Source organism: Callorhinus ursinus, unplaced genomic scaffold (genome assembly GCF_003265705.2).
Source record: "Callorhinus ursinus isolate GAN/ISIS: 27379988/994484 unplaced genomic scaffold, GSC_fseal_2.0 scaffold11, whole genome shotgun sequence".
Lineage (NCBI taxonomy): Eukaryota > Metazoa > Chordata > Mammalia > Carnivora > Otariidae > Callorhinus > Callorhinus ursinus.
Genome location: NW_027397073.1, coordinates 35131126 through 35150150, shown reverse-complemented (window position 1 = coordinate 35150150; position 19025 = coordinate 35131126). Strand labels below are relative to the sequence as shown.

The following is a 19025-nucleotide window of genomic DNA, read 5'->3' as shown; positions in this document are numbered from 1 at the left end:
GGGGAGGCCAGGGGAGGGGGGGCGGAGGCTGAACCTGGGCGTGTGGGGCTAGGAGAACCAGCTGGGACATTCTCCCTGGAGAAGCAGAGCAATGGAACAGGGAAGAAGGACCACTGGGGCTCCAGTCCACATGCAGAAGGGACTGGGAGCCATCCAAGGGGACTGCAAGACTTGATGACAGTGAGGTCATGAGAGCAATAAGGATGTCAGGAGGGGGACTGGCTGCGGGTTGGGGAGGAGGAGGAGGTGATGAGCTTGCTTTCTGCTCTACTAAGAGTTCAGGGAGAAATGTCAAACAGACCGGAGTGACATTGGGGTGGCAGAGGCTGGGCCTCAGAATGAAGGCCAGAACCAGAGGTGTGGATTTGGAATTGTTTTTCCTCGTACTTAGAACCTCAGGGGAGGAACTGATCTTTGTTGAGCACCTACTACATTACAGGCCGTGCACCGGAAGCTCATTTCCCTTCCCAACAGCTGTATGAGGAAGTACTGTGGTCTTGTCTCATTTCATAGACGGTCAAACTGAACCTGGGTAACTAACCTTCCAAGGGCATAAAGAGGAAGGGAGAGCAAGCCTATCCTCACCCCGGTGCCGTCCGGCCTCCAAGTTCACCACCTGGGGGGAAATGGGGCACCACAGGCTGAGGAATGGATGCATCAGGCTGTGAGGCTAGATGGGGGGGTGTGCAGAGGGCCTGGACATTTCCATCCTCACCTGAGGTGCCTAGGAGAACCACAGGACACCCCCATTAAGGTGTGTCTTCCATGGACCCATGAGTAGCTACACACAAATGGAAACTTGCAAACATTCTGGTTCCCAGGAATAGGTAAAAATCTATCTATTCTTCCAGCAAACCCCTGGTCCATTTGGGGCCGGGTTCTAAAACTGGAGGCTTCAAGAATGAGATGGTGTCGTGTTCACTTCTGTTCCCCTGACTCTTTACCAGTCATCTGTGAGCAGCTTGTGGTGATGGGTACTTTGTGAGGTGAGCTGGGGCCCAGGACTGGGGGCTCTAGGAGAGAAAGACCCTCTCAAGCCTTCCCACCACACCTTCTCTCCATCCCCCAGCGGGTCTCTGAGTAACCTGTGTGTAAGGGCTTTAAACGCCCACCATGCTATTCAGATCACTTTGGTACTTTTGGTGTGTTGTGTTGTGCTGTGTAGCCAGGAAAATAGCATGTAGGGACCCAGGGAGGCCTTTGCCTCTGGGGAACCAGGTTTCCATAAGGAGGCCTTTTGGATTTTCAGCTGTTCTTTCTCTGCAGACATGCAGGTCAGACCCCCTAAGTTTTGTGTCAGTAGGGTGTTTGGGGCAGGAAACCTGCTCCTGTGAAGGCCTGGGTGCAGTGTGCAGGGCCCTTCGGGACCAACTGGTTACTGTCAGGTTATGGATGCACAGAACAGTTGATCATGGGGTGTGTGTGTGTGTGTGTGTGTGTGTGTGTGTGTGTGTGCACACGTGTGCTTCTGCATGTGTGCCCATATATGTGGATATGCCTGGAAAGGCTTGTGTCTCGGCTTGGCCAGGTGTATATGTGACTCTATCTGGGAAAATGACCACATGAGCAGGCTTGAGGATGTGAGGTGTGAGTGTATCTGTGAGCGTGCACCCGGTTGTTTGTGTCTACAGGCCTGTGAGTATGTACACACTACGTTCAAGAGGGCGAGTCTCTGTGGATGGCCTGATTGTATCCGGGACCGCATGTGTTGTTTCTGAGTGTGTATTGCTGTGTACACATATGATAGCGTATGACCCTGTTTGGAGGGTGAATGTGTGCATGCCTGTGTGTATGTGCTGTAACATGTTAAGCTGTAAACTTTAAACTGAAAACAGGGCTGAAGGGACAGGGACAGAGTGCCATGGTCAGAGTGGGTGACATCAGCCCAGGCAGGCTCCCCGGTGGAGGTGGTTTCTGAACCCTGCACTCACCCCCACTGCCCTGCACGCCAGATGGGACCAAGAAGGAGCCAAAGGCCAGCCTCCCTGTGCCTTTGTGTCACTGCCCTTTGGGGCTTAACCAGCCAGGGGCCAGGACTCCGCAGAACCTCAAAGGCCCCCTCTGCTCTGCTACAGTGGGAGGGCATGAGGGGGGTGGGGGGAGCTCTGAATGCCCAGCAGCCTCCATTCGGAAACTTGGCTGCAGCCCTGCTCTCCACCAGCTGGTCTGGGGCCTGGTTCCCTGGGGCCTCTCTGGAAATGTTGCTATGGGTGGGCTGAGACCCCCCTGTTTTCCAATTCAGGTGGCATCCCTGTGACCTAGGAGAACACCCCCACCTTCCCATTTTCTATCAAGGAGCACTGACCAATGGACAAAACCACCGAGGGGCCATCCCAGTTACTCCGTTTGGTTTTTGCTTTTTAATAGGAACATATAGTGTGCACTCATCCACTTTAAAACATGAAGAACGGGGACCATAAAACTTGATTTAATAAAGACACCGAATAATAAAATATTCTTCTATTCTGGGCTATGGTAATTGAAAGGAGAGTGACAACGGGTAGGGAGGCCACAAGGAGGAGAACCGGAGCGGAGGGAGTGTGGAAAAGGAGGAAGGCTGAGAGAGGCTCAAACAGGAGCGCGGGTGGTTCTAGGAAGGACAGAGGTGCAGGGAGAAAAAAGAGAGGCAGAGACAAAGCCAGGCTTCCCAGGCCCGCAGTGGACCCCAGGGTCCTAAGGGACCCACACCAGTGGAGGGCCCCTGTGGTCCAGCAGTGGCGGTGCATTTCACCTCTATTCTCACCAAATCCTCTGAATAGTACAGACAAGTGTTATTATAGAAGAGAAACATGCAGGACAGGAGGCTTCCGCAACTCACCCAAGTTCCCAGCCAAGCCTCGTTCTGACCTTGGTCTCACTGACCCTGACCCAGACCTCTCCACTGGTGGCCCCAGCTCCTACCAGGCACTGGCCCCTGGCTCTGGCTTGGCTCTCCATGCCCTGTACCTCTGCTCTGTGCCCCCATGGCCTCTGCCTGAGCTTAGCTGGTCTGCAACAAAGCTCATTTGATTGACCACAGCAGCCTCCCCACGGGCCTTCCTGCCTCTGCGCTTCCCCTCTTGCTGCTGCTCCCAGGCCCCAGCTCCCCTCCAGCGGATCTCCCACCCACTGTGGCACTTACTCTGGGCTCCAGCTGCTTATCTCACTAGATCACACTCTATGCTTGTGTGGCCCGATGTCTTTTCAGCCTGAAGCACTCATAGGGACCACAGAGATTTGGGCAAAGCCCAGGGAGAGGCTTAGTGAAGGGTCTGGGGGCGTCAGCAAAGGTTTCCAGAGAAGCTGAGCCCTGGCAAGGGCTGGTCAGTGGCCCTCATGGGGCCTGAAGCTGAGTAGCTACAGGTCAGTTGTTGCTTCTGAGGCTGGTGCTGCCTGCTCTGCTTGCCCCACACTGAATGCTCCATGCCCCTTCCCAGTGTCCAGCCACTGCTGCTAGGCCCTCACCATCTGACCCACGGATGGAGCCTCAGGGGGTTCCCGGCTCGTGCCGTTCCCCACTGCTGGGCCAGGCACCTCACCCCAATACTGGTGCCAACCAGCTACAGAGTCAGCAGCCTGCACTGAGCCGTCTACGCCCAGGGCCTTCTGCAGAGTCCGTCACGTGGAGAACCCCCTGCATGGCTGCGTGTGGCTAACATGGCGAGTGACAGCCTACTGTGTGCCAGGCCTGCTCGAAGCTCAGCGCATAAAAAGCAGAGCAGGGCTATGGGTAGTATCTCCCCCGGACAGATGAGAACCCCTGAGACCCAGACAGGTGCAATCACTTGCCCAAAGGTACGGGGCTGGTCCGGGTGGAACCTGCCTGGGAGCAGTCAGCCCCGCTCCAACTCCACACTCTTAATGACCATGATGCCCTTCCAGAGGAGGGAAGGTTCCCTGCTGCTTTGACATCTGGGTTCTGGACAATCATCTGCAGGTCTGTGGCTAAGCGCGGGGGTGGAGCACCATGGGATAGATTGGGAGCTGCCTGGGCTTTGAAGCCACATGGGCCTGGGGCTGGATTTCAGCGCTGATCCTTGGAACCATGTGACTGTGAGAAACCAACCCCCCCTGCTCAGTCTCCAAGGGGCCAGCGAGGCCATCGCAGGATGAGAACGCCAGCGCCTCCCTGGAGGGGGCCGAAGCCTGCTGAGGACACATGCTATAACAGAGGGCCTAGCACAGGCGTGGCCCATCGTAGGTGCTCACTAAATTCTAGTTATTATTAGCAGCCCCCCACAGGGTCGCCAGCAGTGTTGGGCACACATTGAGCCCTGAAATATTCAGCTTGCAAAGGCTGTTAATATAGAACAGTGACTTGTCATTTGTACAGGTACATCTGCGTTTCCACAAGGGTGTTGATCTTTGGAAGTGTCACATTCTTGCCCTGGATTTGGCTCAGCACACGTTATCTACCAAAGGGGCAGAGTTCGACCAACAACTAACCTTGGACATAAGAGGGTTAAGGATGTATGGATCTGAAATTGCTAAATGGGGTTTCTTAGTTGTGGCCCCAGGACCATAACGCCTCACCAGGACCGTAAGCCCCTCATCTTGCTGCCGCTGCCCTACCACCTGGGGCTTATTCAGCGAAGCAGGCCAAGCTCTGGGGGCTGGCCGAGTCTGGGGAAATGCCCTGAGTGAAACGATTTAGACTCTTGTGTTAATGACTTCCAAGGACAACACTCCTTCTGGATATGCAAATCAAACTGTGGCGGCTAAAGAAATTGGCCTGCTTAGCTTACAATCACCCCCCCCCCCCCCCCACCCCCGCCCTGACCCCCGACTTGCCTCGAGGAGCTGTGGCTTTCCCCAGCGGTGCCTGTGCCCCTCCGGCAGGTAGACGCAAGCGCTGCACGGGGAAAGGCTGGCTGGCCCTGCAACTCCCCTCAGCTCCACGCCCTATTCCAGCCTTTTTTCCTCCTGAGGGGTCACTCAGCTCATCAAGGACATTTTAAGTGGCTTTTAAAGACTTTGCTCAGTCTCAATGGAGACTCCCCTCAGAGATGCCCAGCCGGGAAGCAGCCTGGCCCATTAGAGCCGCTCCCGCGGCAGCCCCTGCTGGGGAGGGCAGGGAGGGGCTGGGAGGGGACCAAGGAGAGCCCGGGAGACTCCCGCCTGCCGCCAGAGAGGGAGAGGTGGAGGGGAAGCCAAGGGGAGCTTCAGGGAGCAGATCGCTTGCACCCCAATGTGCAGGGGGCGCGAAGACGTCATAGCCGCGATGCTGCCCGAGTGGGAAGCCAGAGGATCAGAGAAGCCCTGGGGTCAGACCTCCCCACCCCCGCCCCCCGCATTGCGGTCTGACAGAGGCCAGCAGAGTCCCTTGTGTACATCATTTGTGCCCCTGATGGGTTCTGTCTCCCGGTCTGGGTGAAATGAGGAAAGCGCTCGAGGCGGAGCTGGGCCCTGAGCAGGGGCAGACGACCCCCTGGACCTGCAGGGGCCGGAAAAGGCCTTTAATTCAGTGTCTGCTACGGGGCCTCCTTGGGCGAGATGCCCCGCTCCGGCTCCACCTCGGAGGTTTGTTGGTTCCAGCCCTGCTGTGCTCCTCCTCCTCGCACCAAATGGCATTTAAATGTTAATCAAGTCAAGGTTGCCGGTGTTCCACTCCTGGGAGGCCGCCGAAGGTCAAGGCCAAGCCTGAGAGGCAGCCCCACCTGATCCCGGATTGGCAATTCTGCAGGTCCTATTAGCTGGGGCCTGGGGCCGGCCAGACTCTCAGTTCTGGGAAGGGGGCTGGCCCGCTGATGGCCGGGGGAGGGGGGTGCTGTCTGGGACGCGGGGCTGGGGTGTGGTCGGGGAACCCAGTGCCCGCTGCCCCGCGAGAGACACCGGGAGGACCACAGGGCTGCCACAGCACCCTGGAGTGGATTGTCCCTGCACTGACCTGAGGGTCCCCCCGGGTTGGCCCTTCCTGAGTTCTCTGAGCCTCCCTCCTGGCCCTGTGATTCCCAAAGCCTCTCCCTCCAGCTCCCGTGACTTTGCCTGCTCCCGGGCCCTCTTCCTGTCTCATTCGGACAAATCTCTGCATCTGTACAGGGCCCTCTTCCTGTCTCATTCGGACAAATCTCTGCATCTGTACACGCTGGCTCAGGGTTCGGGCACGGCTCGGGCAGCTTCCCTCTCTGGACGGTGGGACTGTATTTGCTCACAGCCCCTTGGGGGGATTATAGAAGGTGAAGCCCAGGAGAGAGAGAGAGACCGGCACACAGTAGGCCTTCTCTAGACTCCAGTTTTTTCATCTGTTCTCCTCTGATTCTCTCTGAAACTCATTTCTCTTCACATCTGGCTTAGGCACACCCGCCACAGGATGGAATCCCCCCTCTCCGGCAGCTGGAGGGAGTGCTAAAGAGCAGGGATGTGCACTGGGCACGGGTGCCACTAAGCCTTTGGAGAGGGTCCTGGACGTGTGCTTGCCGGGAGGGGGGTGGAAGGCTGGGGGAGATTAGCAGATGCCGAGCATGCCTTGTGCCTCGGAAAAATCACTAGTAGCCCTGCAACAAAGGAAGGGAACTTCCTACCCAGGCAATATTTTCGTGTACAGAAATCTATCACCTACTAGAACACAGACAAGAAATAGGAAAAGAGGAAACGTGTTTCTAGGTGTCCGAAATCCACATACAGAAAATCAGTACAGGTTTAAGAAGAAAAAAGAAAGCAAGTACAAACATTTTGTTTTCCTACCATAGCTTTTTCTCAGGCTCTCTCTTAGAGCCTCATCACTCTTACTTTTGGCAGAATCTTAACGTACCTATGATCTGGGTTCTTTCACATACATGAGCTTGGCATTAGGACCTGACGCCAGGCTGCAGGTGTTACTCGACAGTTGCCTGGTAGAAGTGGACACTCAGCTGCTAAGCACCTTATAGAGAGGATAATGGAAAGGACAGTCGTATTTTGGTGCTAAAAGGGTGTGGGGTTACCAGTGATCTAGACTAGCTTTGGTAGCTCAAAGTAAATTCCTTACCAGGGCTTCTAGATAACTGCATTTCAGGCCCTAAGGCTGTCCCAGCGAACCTTCCCTGGGCGGGGCAGGCCTCTCACAGTTAGGCATTTCTCTCCGTACCTCCGACCCTGCCTTCTGCTCAGCATCCTCCCCCTTCTCTGTCCTTGCTCCACTTGGTGGTGTCCGTCTGTCTGCTTCAAGGACTGCCAGGGTGGGAACCACATCGCGCAGTGTGTCTCCAGGAACACCTTGCATCTCTGGGTGAAGAGATTCTGGGAAAAAGAGAATCCAGGGAGCAGGCTCTTTGCCTGCTGGAGGTTTCTTTGTTCTTCATCCTTGGATTCCTTTCAGTACACGTTTCCCCGGGGACTTGGGACAGTAAGGTTTGCAGAGCTGCCTCTCACACTCGCTCTGGGGAGTGTCTAACACTCAGGCCACAGCTGGGGAGGGCAGCAGGGAACACGGGAGCATGAGGAAGTAACTGGAGGCTCCAGCTTTGGGGCGGGGGCGCTTATAACTCCGACGCCACCCAGGGTTTCTCTTGGGGAGCCATCTCTCTCAGGCTGGTCCTCGGCAGCACCCACTGTCCCCCAGCCCCAAGTGTCTGCTAGGTCCACGGAGAAGATTTGTCTGAAATTAGTGCATCATCATACCCGGCTGGACCTAATGAACTCGGAATTCTGAAGAAGAATAGGCCAGCCAAAGTAGAACATGTGTCAGAGGCTCTCATAAAGTATTCCCAAGTAATATAGAGAGTTCTGTGCAGTTCCCCTGAGGGGTACAGGGAAACAAGACAAATAGAAGGCAGAGTCTCTGCCCTCTGTAGACTTGGCAGGGGTGGAGGGGGAGTGAGGGGCGGGGGGAGCCATGGGAGTGACTGAGAGGCAGGAGGGTCAGCCCCTTGATGCTGGAGGAGATGACAGAGGGGGCAGGCTGGTAGGACAGGGGCGGTGTCTCCCGGGCTCCCCAGTGGTGAGAATCCATCATGGAGTCTTGACGGAGGCAGAGGGCTGGGGAGAAGGAAGGCAGTAATGAGGGAGATTCTTGGGGAAGGATTTGTGGGGTGGGGTGGGGTGGGGGAGCAGGGGACGACCATGCTGAAGTAAGGGGTAGGCGCGGGTACCTCTGCCCGGAAGGAGGGGAAGAGCTAGAATACCGAGGACCTCAAAGGTTCAACACTAAAGGCAATAGGCAGCCGCTGCAGGTTCTTGAGCAGGGAGGTAGCCCAAGGAAGAGAGGAGGAGGTCTCCAGCACCCCTAAGTTGGGAGGAGGAGGCTTGGTGGAACCCTTCTTGACCACCCCTCTCCTACCCCTGCCACGGGGCAGGCACCCTCATTGGAAGGGAGGGGCACGGCCCCCGCCACCTATGATTGAGGTTGGGAGCCACGGGCTGGGGAGGGGTCTGGAGGTAGCAGGGGAGAGAGGATCCCTTCACAGTCCCTGAAGGGGGATAGGTCAGCTTAAAACTAAGTCAACAGCTGGACACCAGATCAACTCTTGAAAAACGACACTTCACAGGGATAACATCAAACTCTGGCCCAGGGCCCAGGTAATCAGCTGGGTGACCAGGAACAAGGGCTCCCTCTTGACAATGATTTGTGTGATCATGACATGGGGGTTTGGGTCAGAATTTAGAGGGAGGCAGGCTTTAGCTCAGCCTAAGTTAAAACTTTCTAACCCTTAAAACTATCCGACCATGGAAGAGAACTTGAGAAGGCCATGTGCTCTCTGTCCGTGGAAATGTTTGAGAAGGAGAGGTCTTAGGTGGGGTAATATCTATTACCATGTTCTCTGGCTCTTGGCCCTGTGAAGACCCCATCAGGGAGGATGGTCTCTGCTCTCCCCAGAGCGGACCTTGAGGTGCCCAACAGCATAGGCTTGGGCTGGAACAGTAGTGGGGCAGGCCCACAAAACCGCTTAGAGCACGGAGCACCAGCCTGGCCAGGCCTTTATTCTCATCATTGTTACGAAAGACCTCCACAGTGACGCCCAAGATGTCCCCTCGGCTGTGTCCCAGGCTCTCTGCTCCTGACTTTACCCACGGCTCAAAACCCCACACAAGTCTTGCAGGATCAGTCCTGCTCCCGTTTTCACAAGTGAAGAACTGAGGCTCAGAGGTGTGTGGCTCGTGGTGGGGGTGGAGGCGGTGGGGGCGCAGGCTGCCCAACCCCCATGCTATCTTCCCCACATGCCTGCCTGGTCCTCTCTGGCTCAGTGGGATCTGAAGCTGGGTTTCCATGGAGTTGGAGGCAGCAGAGGGTGTACAGATATTCCCAGGGAAAGCCCAGGAGGCTGGACTTGGAGAGGATAAAGGGAACTTGGGGCCCTAGAGCACCTGGCTGGAATCCCAGGCCTGCCCACCTCCCAAGCTTCTCCTCCCCCCACTACCGTGGAGTCTCCCTGCCTTAAGGGATCTGCTGCCCCACCTAAGGCCTCCCTCTCTCTTCTCCCTGCCTCCACCCATCTCCCCATCCCCACAGAGCTCTTCTGGGTGCCTCCTTACTGGTTTCCCATTTAAGAGATATTTCCTGAACCCTCCAGTGAAAATGTTAAGCTCTGTAGGTCCAGGAGTAGAGGAGCTGGGAGCCTGGCATCCCAGAAGCTTTAATGTGCCTTTAGAGAGAGATCCGGGGGAGGAAGCCTGGGAGGCTCTAGGGGTGGATGTCACACTTGAGTGTGTGTGGGGGGGTGTCACAGGGTGTACTGCTGGGGGGTTTGCAGGAGGAAGTGAGGGAGATGAGGCTTAGGTAGCCAGGGGACTTCCTGGTGGAGGTGTGACCTGAGAGCTGGAGTGGATGGGGCAGGTGAACAGGAAGGAAGCAACATTGTCAAAGCCAGCGGGGGCGGGGGGGGGGGGCGGCTGGCTGAGAATGATGGGGGAGACAAACATGGGGAGGGGGAGAAGTAGCAAGAAGGAGCTTGGGGGCAGGGCCTGGCCGCCTTCAGAGAGTGATTATCCCAGCCTTGGATCCTGCAGAGCGTTCCTGAGCTGGGGTACCATGGGGTGGGGGAGGGAAAAGATGTTCTGGGCATGTCTTCCTTATCCTGCATGAGACACTTGGGACACATGGGATAGGGGAGCCACATCTGCCCGACTCTTCGGTAAGGAGCTGTGGTGTTGGGTGCCTGCCGGGCGTAAGGTGCAGGACTGCTTCCATCTTCCCTGCTCTAGCAACAGGGAAGCCGGGGAAGGAAAAATGTAAATCAAATCGGGGAGACCTTATTTTTTTTTCCTTAAGAGAGAGAAAGAGAAGGAGAGCACAAGTGACATTTGGAGCCATAATACCTTAAAGTCAATATCATTACCTCTGATATTTACTGTCAGCTCCATGGCGCCAGTGAAGTGGGAAAGTTCATCCATCTCCCCTACGCCAAGTGTAGCATCGCCAAGAGCTTTCCCCTCCCTCCCCTTTGTGCAATTCCAGTTAATTGTTTGGCTGCGATAACACCCCCCACATCCAGCCAGCCTTCCAGCAGGGTCAGGGGGAGTGTGGGCTCCCGGCGTGGGGGGGGCGCGGGGGGGGGGCCGGGGGGGTTAGGCCCGGCCCAGGCCCAGGGACGAGAGGCAGGCGGGGGATGTGGGAGGGGTGCCGGTGCTGGGCTTCTCAGAAGGGGGTTCCAGCCCCCAACCCTTAACACAGAGACTCTATCGGTGACGCAGGTATGGTGACACCAGATATGTCCCAGGATACAGGTATCATTCCTTTATTCAATCCATTAGGTGAGAACTCAACCTTCCCCCCCCCCCCCCCCCCCCCCCCCCGCCAACCCAGCTTGGTGAGGTTTGGTTTTCCCCTGTGCTGTACAGATAAGCCCACCACGTGACCCCATCTCCCTGCTCTCATGCGGCCTCCTCCAGGCCAGTTTCCCTCCTCTGGCCCTCATGCCCTTGGACTCATGTTTGCACAAACAGTGTCTTTCAGTCCTCATGGCTGGCCTGGCCCTGGGGTCTTGATCCTCCCCCCAACAGTGACATAGCAGGCCTGGCTCCCTGCGGAGGCATAAGGAGGGCACTACCTCCCCCACTTGGTTTCTGGCCTCCTGTCCCGCTGCCCATCCTGACGGCTGCAGTCTCTGAGGGCCCTCTTCCCGGGGGCCTGGTTTGATTTCAAATCCAATTTTCTGCCATAAAACTTCCTCTTTCTCTGCATTGGCAGCCAGCCTCTGTCACTTGCAGCCAGCAAAGTCATTTTTCTAGCCTGACCCCAGGGTTTGGGGCCACCTTGGCATGGAGGGAGCAGACAGCTGTGCCCCCCCCACCCCGTTAAACCTGGCATCTCCTGCGTCTTGGTGGGGCAGCCACGCATACGGACAGGTGAGCTGCCCGTGCACACCTGTGTAGTCTGTGCCTTGTGCCGTGCAGGTGGGTGCGAGAATGAGCAGGTGCCCGTGAGGAACTGGGTGAACACCTGGGCACCCCTATGTGGGTGGGTGGGCCGGTTCCTGCTCTACACATGTGTGCCCATGTGAGCCCACAGGCACTGCAAACCTCGTCGGCTTCTGCCTTCCGGGGGGTGGGGGGGGCATGTGCTTGTGTGGACAGCCCTCAGAGATTCCAGAAAGTGGAGAGAGAGGGGTAGGCTGGGGTGAGGTTCATTTAGAGAGGCTTCCCCGGGGAGAAGCAAGCCTCCTGCCCTAGTCCCTTCCGACTGCTGAGCCTCTCCTCCAGTCTGTGGCCTCTACCACGGGGCCACCAGCACCTGGGGAACTCTCTCCCAGAATGCTGCAGTGTATGAGGTGGCAGAGGGAGGCCGGGCTGGGTCCCAGAGTCCGATGGGACCCAAACACTTGCCCAGTCATTGTCCAAGAGCCATGCCTACCCCTAGGACCCCTCTGCACCCCAATTTAGCATGGTTGCTGTATCTCCTGGAGGACTGGCCCTATGGGCCTTCTGAAAAATTTGCAAGTGACGCTGGGGTCTGTGTATGGGAGAGGGATGTAGGGGTGGCCCCTTTTCCTGACAGCCTGAAGTATGTTTACTTTGGGTTTTCTGAAGTCTCAGGGCCAGGCACTGTTGAAAGGATTTGCAGTTTAACCCTCTGGAGCTGCCCCTTCCTCTCCAGTCTCACCATCGCTGCCCCAGTTCCACTTCTTATATTGCCCCACACCTATGTCTGATTCTACCTCTCTACTGCTCAAAGACATGCTATGGTTCCCTAGTGCCAAAGGATTAGCTCTAAATCCTCTGGTCGGGCATTCATAGTCCCTTGCGGTATGGTGCCAGTGACCCCACCCAGGATCACTGCCCTCCCTAACCCCTTTCACACCTTCCACTCCCCAGCCGGGCCAGGCCATGGGCTTGCACCCTCTGGCGACCCAGCCACCACAGCCTATTCTGAGAGACGCTGCCCGGGAAATACACCAGGACACTGCCCCTTGCACGAGACCCGCCCCGCCGCCTGTCTCCTCTGTGCCCTGGGGCTTTGCACTGTGCACACTGCAGGAAGCCTCAGCTCCCCTCCTAACCTCCTCAGAGTGAGATTATGCAAAGCCTTTGCGCTCTCTCCCCTCAGAGCCTCACCGGATCCCCTGGTTTGCCTTAGTCGAATGTTCCCTCAAAGTAGAAGGCACCTACTGCCTGAACCTGGAGGGACAAGGACCAGAGAAAGCCAGCAAGCAAGGCCCCCAGACCCAAACTCCCAAAGCCTACAAGCTGAGGGCCCCAGTCCAACAGGCACTTGTCCTAGAAGGCTTCTCTGGGCATAGAGCCCTTTCACTCCTCCCTCTGGGGGGCCAGCCACACTACTTTCTGAGCCCAAGGAGAAGCAGGAGAAGATGGCCGCCTCTCTCTGTGGGGCCATCTCCCCAGGGCTGTATTACTAATGGATTCATTCTGCCGCTCCTCAGAAGCGGGGCAGGGGGCTCCATGCTGCCCACCAGCTCCTTGCACCCTGGTCTTGGACATTACTGGAAAAATAACACTTAGAGGTGTACGGGAAGGCGGCAGTGGCCCTGGGATGTCTCCACATGCGGCAGGAACTGCAGGACCCAGGGGAATTTTGAGCCATCCAGCTTCTCCTTGCCCTGAGCATAAATCCCCCTTAAATGAGCGCCCTCTTGGAGATGTTCTGTTTCTCTACGTTTAGTAACTTAACCCCTCTACAGTGACCATGCATCCCTTGCCAGCAATGAAAGTTAGCATGCTTTTAGTGTTGACCTGAAATCTGACTTCTAATAGTTTCCCTAAGTGTCCCTAATTTCATCCTTTGGAGCCACAGGAAACAAGCCTTTTCCTTGGGACTGCCTGGGAACCACCATTTTCCCAGTTGGTCCTCCCTCAGCTGCACAGTACTGGTTTCTGAAGTCATATCATGTGTCATGCATGGAGAGTCGGCCACGTCCCACCGCGTGCCTCTGAACACACTCAGTGTTTCCCAGCCTCTCACTGGCTCCCAGAACTGGGGCAACAGCCCAGAGCGGAGTGGGGATCAGCACTTCCTCCTTCTCGATACAGCCTTTGTCTTAATGTAGCCTAAGGTGCAATTAGGTTCTAAGGAAGCTGCAGTATGCTAGAGGCTTCTATTGAGCTGTTGACACCTGCTTGCAGCCACACCTTCCCTTTCTGGGCATCTGCAACGAGAATATCAGCCCCAAGGGGAAGGCCCCAAATTTCTCCCTACTGAGCTTGATCTTCATCTTCTAGGTTGGATCCTACTCATCACTTTCAACTGCTGAGACATTTTTGCATTCTTAGTCTGTCATCTAATGGATGGATCTTTCCTCTCAGTTTTAAGCCATCTGAAAATTCAGTCAGTCTGAATGACAAATCTGCAGCCAGGTCATTGATAACAATGAGCGTTAGGGCAGGACGAAGGCCAGAGGCAGCTTCTTGATCCTGGAGACATCTCCCTGGTTGATAACCCTCCTAATTGCCACTATGCCTTAGGAACAGGTCTTCAACCAATTACAGATCTATTTCATTATTCTGTCATCCAGACTGTTCTTCCTTGACTGTCCACAAACCCTCACGAGAAAACTTGCTGAGGGTCACCCAAGTCAAATGACCTGTCAATAAGGAAACAAATTGTCTTGCCTGGTTTCTTGGTAGGCCCCGAGGACCACCACTTCTTTCTCTAAGCACTTGCATGCCCTCTATTCTAGAATCTTGCTGAGGGGCTGACACGTACTCCCCGGTTTGTTGGAACCACCTTTCTCTATGGTGGAAGTCAGACTTACATATGTCTCTCTTGGCCTCACAGCCTCATTCCCATTTGCCATGATTCCTCAAAGACCATTAACCAAGAATTCAGTCAACTAACATGCTAGAAATAAGCAGTTAAAGCTAAAAAAAATTTGTGGTCCTGTCTTGGAGCAGTTCAAAGGGTGCCAAGGTCCTGAGGGTATTCTGTGGGTCTTGGGGGCCTGATTACTGACCAGAAGCCCTGGGACCCTGGCTTCTGAGGATATGCATGGACCCTCCTGGGGTGAGGCCTTTGTGGACATTTCATCCAACACCCCCTTTTCTCCAGGACTGTGGCCACAGCTCTCCTGGTGGAAAGATCTTTCCTTCTATACAGGTCCTTACACTGAACAGCTAGAGGCTTCTCATGATCTACATGTAGAAAAGCTCCCTTGAGGACTATAGGATCCTAATGTGGGTTTCCTAGGTTCGTTGCTGGATTGAGAGGAAGGAAGAGAAGAGGCATGATCTTGCTACCAGGACCTGGGGGCTCATGAGCTGGGAGGGGGCAGTCAAGGCCCTCTGCTACCCCCAGTGAGTGTGACCAAAATGCTGGCCGAAGAGAGAATAAAAACAGAGCTGGGGAGGATTTGGGGCCATCCTCCAGCAGAGCCAGGCCCTGGGGGTAGCAATGAGGGTGACTGAGACATCCACCTGATTCAGGGGCCCAAGAGAGAACAAGGTTCTGGGGCCAGAGAGGTCGCAGGACTGGTCTGGGGATGGACACAGTTCAGACACTCGAAAGCACATGTTTCTTTTCTTTCTTTTTAAGTGTGTCATTGGAGCTTGGTAAAAACAGCATAGATAACAGAGCCCCTGTCGGCAGGGCCATACTTGAGCAAGCGATAGGCGTGGGCTGCCGTGGGGGGTGTGCCAGGAGACCCGTGAAAGCGCCAATGATCAGAAGGTTCCAACCAAGGAGATTGGACCCAACCCAGACACTCCTTACATTCCCTTCACCTGCTCACTCTTTCAGGTGTGTTCACAGGCACTGTCTCCCCTACCGCTCACAACAATTTAGGAAGATACGCCGGGAGAAGATGATTTCCATTTTACAGGTGGGGGTGCCAGGGCAATCCAGAGGGACATCAGCTGGATTGGAGCCCACTTGGTAAGCGGTGGCAGAGCCATGTGGGGGGGGGGCGGTGACACCCCACTCACCCACTGACCACAGACTGCATCATCCCCGGACCCCTACCCAAGACTCCGGAGGGCTGTGTGGGGGGAAATAAACATGCACAAGACAGAGCCTCTTGCTCTTTGAGGAACTTAATTGGAACAGAGAACATTGTAATAGTAACAATGACAAGCAGCATTTCCCACGATTAGCAGATGAAGAAACTGAGGTAGAGAGAACATTGTAATAGTAACAGTGATGATCAGCATTTCCCACGATTAGCAAATGACGAAACTGAAGTACAGAGTGGCTCAGGAGCATGCCCGAGGCCCCCCAGCCCCAGAGCTTGGCTGTGTCCCAGCAGCTCCCTGCCCAGGGTGAAAAGGGTGGCTCAGCCTTGAGGGAAAGCAGGCATCAGTCAGGGGGGAGGCTGAGGGGCCAGACTGGGTGGGAAGGGGCGAGCCGAGAGGAGCCGCACGGGCTGCCCAAGGGGCATCACGCCAGCCAGGTGCTGAGGGGGCAGCTGGGGGTATCCTGCTCATGCGGGCTCCTGCCAGGCTGCTGGTGGACGGGAGAGGCCCAGGTAGGCAGGTGAAGGAGCCCCTCCCACCCCTGCTGCCTCAGGCAAGCGCCCGGGCTCCCAGGCAGCTGGGTGATGTACAGCGGTCGGGTTAGAGGCCTGCTTTAATCGAACAATAATACTGGGGAGTGATGAGCCACCATACATCAGCTCTCACCAAATGAAAAATTCGACAAGATAATGTGGGAGGTGAGCAATGGACTAGGAGTGTCCATTTTACCCAAATCCACAGCAATTTACATGCTAGAGAGATAGCTGTTCCCACTGCTGAGCCGAGGAGCTCCCAACAGTAGCTCAGCCAGGGAGTTCCCTGCGGGGCTCCTACCTCACATCCCCGAGGCCCTTAGCCCAGCCCCACACAGGCTCAACAAGACTCATTTTCTTTGTTCTTTTTTCTATTATTATTATCATTTTAAGTTCCCCAATGGCAAGATTTTGTTTTATTTTAAAAAAATTTTAAACTGTAGGGAAATACACATAATTTACCATCTTAACCACTTTGAAGGGTATAGTTCAGTAAACTGATTTTGAAAGGCAGGGGGTTGGGGTGTGAGCCCTCTCTGCCCAGCCAGGCGCCTGTGCCACACACACGGCCCTCACTGTCCTCCCCTCACAACTTGACTGTACTTTGATCTGCAGCATGCCCCTCCCGCGACTGGGGGCCTAACCCACCTTCCTTACCCTGCAGGAGGCCTCCTGACTCTTCCAGTCCTGTCTGGCCTCCAGCTTCTCTGGCCACCCTGGGGCTCCCTGCCTGGAGTGGGGGCTGCTGAAGTCTAAGGGCTGACCACGACTGCTAGTGTGCAGTGGGGTCTCCCTGGGTCTCGCGCCCAGCTGTACACGGGGTGGGGCTCTCTCCCACCCAGTGCCCCCAAAGTCTCCGGGGCTGGGCTTGTTCTGAATCAATCCTGACATTAAAGCCTCGGGAAGGCCACCACGTCCCTTCTTGCCCGGTGTCCTCTCGTGCAGAGGGTAACCCCTCATGGGTGGGAGGCACAGCTGAGAAATGCTGTCCTTGCCCAGCCCTGACCGCACACCTAGGCTCTGCGGCTCACTGGCTGGGCAGTCTTGGGTGGTGCCCTGTCTTTCCAAGCTGTGGCCTCCCCTCTCCTCCTCCCCCTGAGATGGAGGGAGCTGCTGTCTGGTTGGAAGCTGGTGGCACGGGGCCCAGCCCAGCGGGATGACAGGGTGCATGCAAGTGTGCCTGTGGTGCGGGCCTGTCCAGACTTAGATGCGTGTTTTCGGGGTAAGCGTGTGCACGAGTGACCACCACTCATCCAAGAGCTGCAGCTGGCCTGGGCAGGGGGATGGGCCTGGCTGTGTCCAGGGTGGTGGTGGGGGCACAAGGTGTGTGTGTGTGTCCTCCAAAACCTCCTTGCTGCAGAGTATAAATATTTATACAGATACCTGCAGTAAATCTGCCCGCCTGGCAAACAAATGAATTGCAAAGGTAACTTTGGGGGGTTTTAGAAAAATGCTCAGCGATGAGGTGGATGAACGAAGGAAAGGAGCACTTAACATGACAAAGCTGGCAGGACAGCCTTTGGGGTCCCCTGCTGGGGCAGGCAGCTGGGTGTCCTGAGTGGGCAGCAGGGACACACCCTGGGGAACACCCACAGACTGAGCTGTGGCCCTGGCACAGGATGGGGACACAGTCACCCAGACAGGGCCAGCGCTCCCTGCCCTCCGATAGCTTCCTCTCTCCACCTCGTCAGTAGAGAGGAGACCGAGGCACAGAGGGGAAAATGGCTCTCCTAGAGCCAAGACGCGGACCCGAGTCTGTGGGAGGCTAGACACAGCTCCGAAGAGCACCCAGTCTTGCCGCCCACAGCCTGGCAGGGAGCCTGAGGGATGGGGCCGGGGCTAGCACCAAGCTCCCCTGTTCTTTCACCCCGAACATCTGCTACTGATGACCCTCTCCATCTCCGGGGGATCCCAGCGGATCCTGCCCCGTCCCAGCCCCTGGGGCTCTGGCTGGAAGAGGGCTCTTTAATTGGGTCCACAAGAACTTTATTACCTGGTAGCTAGTTCCTTTGCTTTTCCTGTAACAAATTATCCTAACAATGTGACCCGGGACCAGATGTTAATTGCAACGGAAAGTAATCAATTTCCTTTACTGAGCCCAGACTCGGAGGCAGGTTAGTCGGGAGCAGAGACGGGGTTCTTAATGAGGAGGGCCCCTGAAATGGCCCCGAGGGCTGCGGCAGCGCACCCATGGCGGTCTTGCCTCCTCTTCCCCCTTCGCAGCCCTCACCCCTTTCCATAAGCACAACCCCCAGACCAGCCCTTTCCGGACCTGGCAGCCTCCCATTTCTTCAGACCCTGTCCCTCTCAGGGCCACCTAGCTCTCAGGAGCTCCTGCGGAATCTGCTCAGCCCTCCTTCCTCTGTAATCTGCCCCCACCCTCTTCCTGATCTGGTGGTCCTTCTCTCCCCAGCTGCATGCCCTCGCCGCACCCCAGCCTGTGCACCTCTGTAAAAAACAGCATCCCTCCCTCCTCTTGCTGTGCCCTACAACTCTGCCCTGCCCCAGGTGTGCTCCCCACTTCTCCCATCCTTCTGGCTGCAATAGGACTTCTCTCCACTTCTCTTCTGTCAAGACACATCATGCCCAGGAACTTGGGGCTCTGAGCTGCAGAACAGGAGTCTGGGGTCTGGCTTTGCCTTGGTTGAAAATGGACCAGGCCCCTGGTGCCCCTGCAAAGCAGGTGGCGGTGCTGGCTGGACACCTCCCAGGATGCAGGGGGCGGGCAGGCTCAGCTTTCCTCTGGCCTGACAAGAAATGGGGTCATTTCCTGGACTTCAGTCCAAGATGGTGGACCTGGAAATTTGAAAGTAGAGCAGACAGTCCTTCCCTACCTCTTGGGTGCTTTCCCCTTCAGTGTTTCAGCTGGGTGCACAGTAGGAAGGCACACAGGGAGGGGGAGAGTGGACAGTGGGCTCCCTGAGAGGCAGGACGGCAGAAGGGTTCCAGGTGGGAGGAAGAGGGTGGTGAGTGCAAGGGACAAGTGTCGGCTGGCCTGTGCGTGGGCATGGCTAACCCTCCCCTGGTGGCCCCTTGACCCACGGAGGACAACCTCCTGACCACCTGGACTCGCCAGGAGCCACCACCCAACATAAGGCCCTGAGGTCTACACAGCCCAAAGGACTAGGTCAGTAGGCTCCAGTCCAGCTGCACTGAGAACCACCTGGGGAGCTTCAGAAAAAGAAAGGAAAACAAAAG

The 19025-nt window shown here is 56.1% G+C and overlaps 1 protein-coding gene across 34 annotated transcripts in view; it reads right to left on the bottom strand.

Annotated features, from left to right (window-relative positions):
* The window catches only part of CELF4 (CUGBP Elav-like family member 4), a 296354-nt gene that overhangs the window by 100613 nt on the left and 176716 nt on the right, over positions 1–19025 (bottom strand). The window lies entirely within an intron of this gene.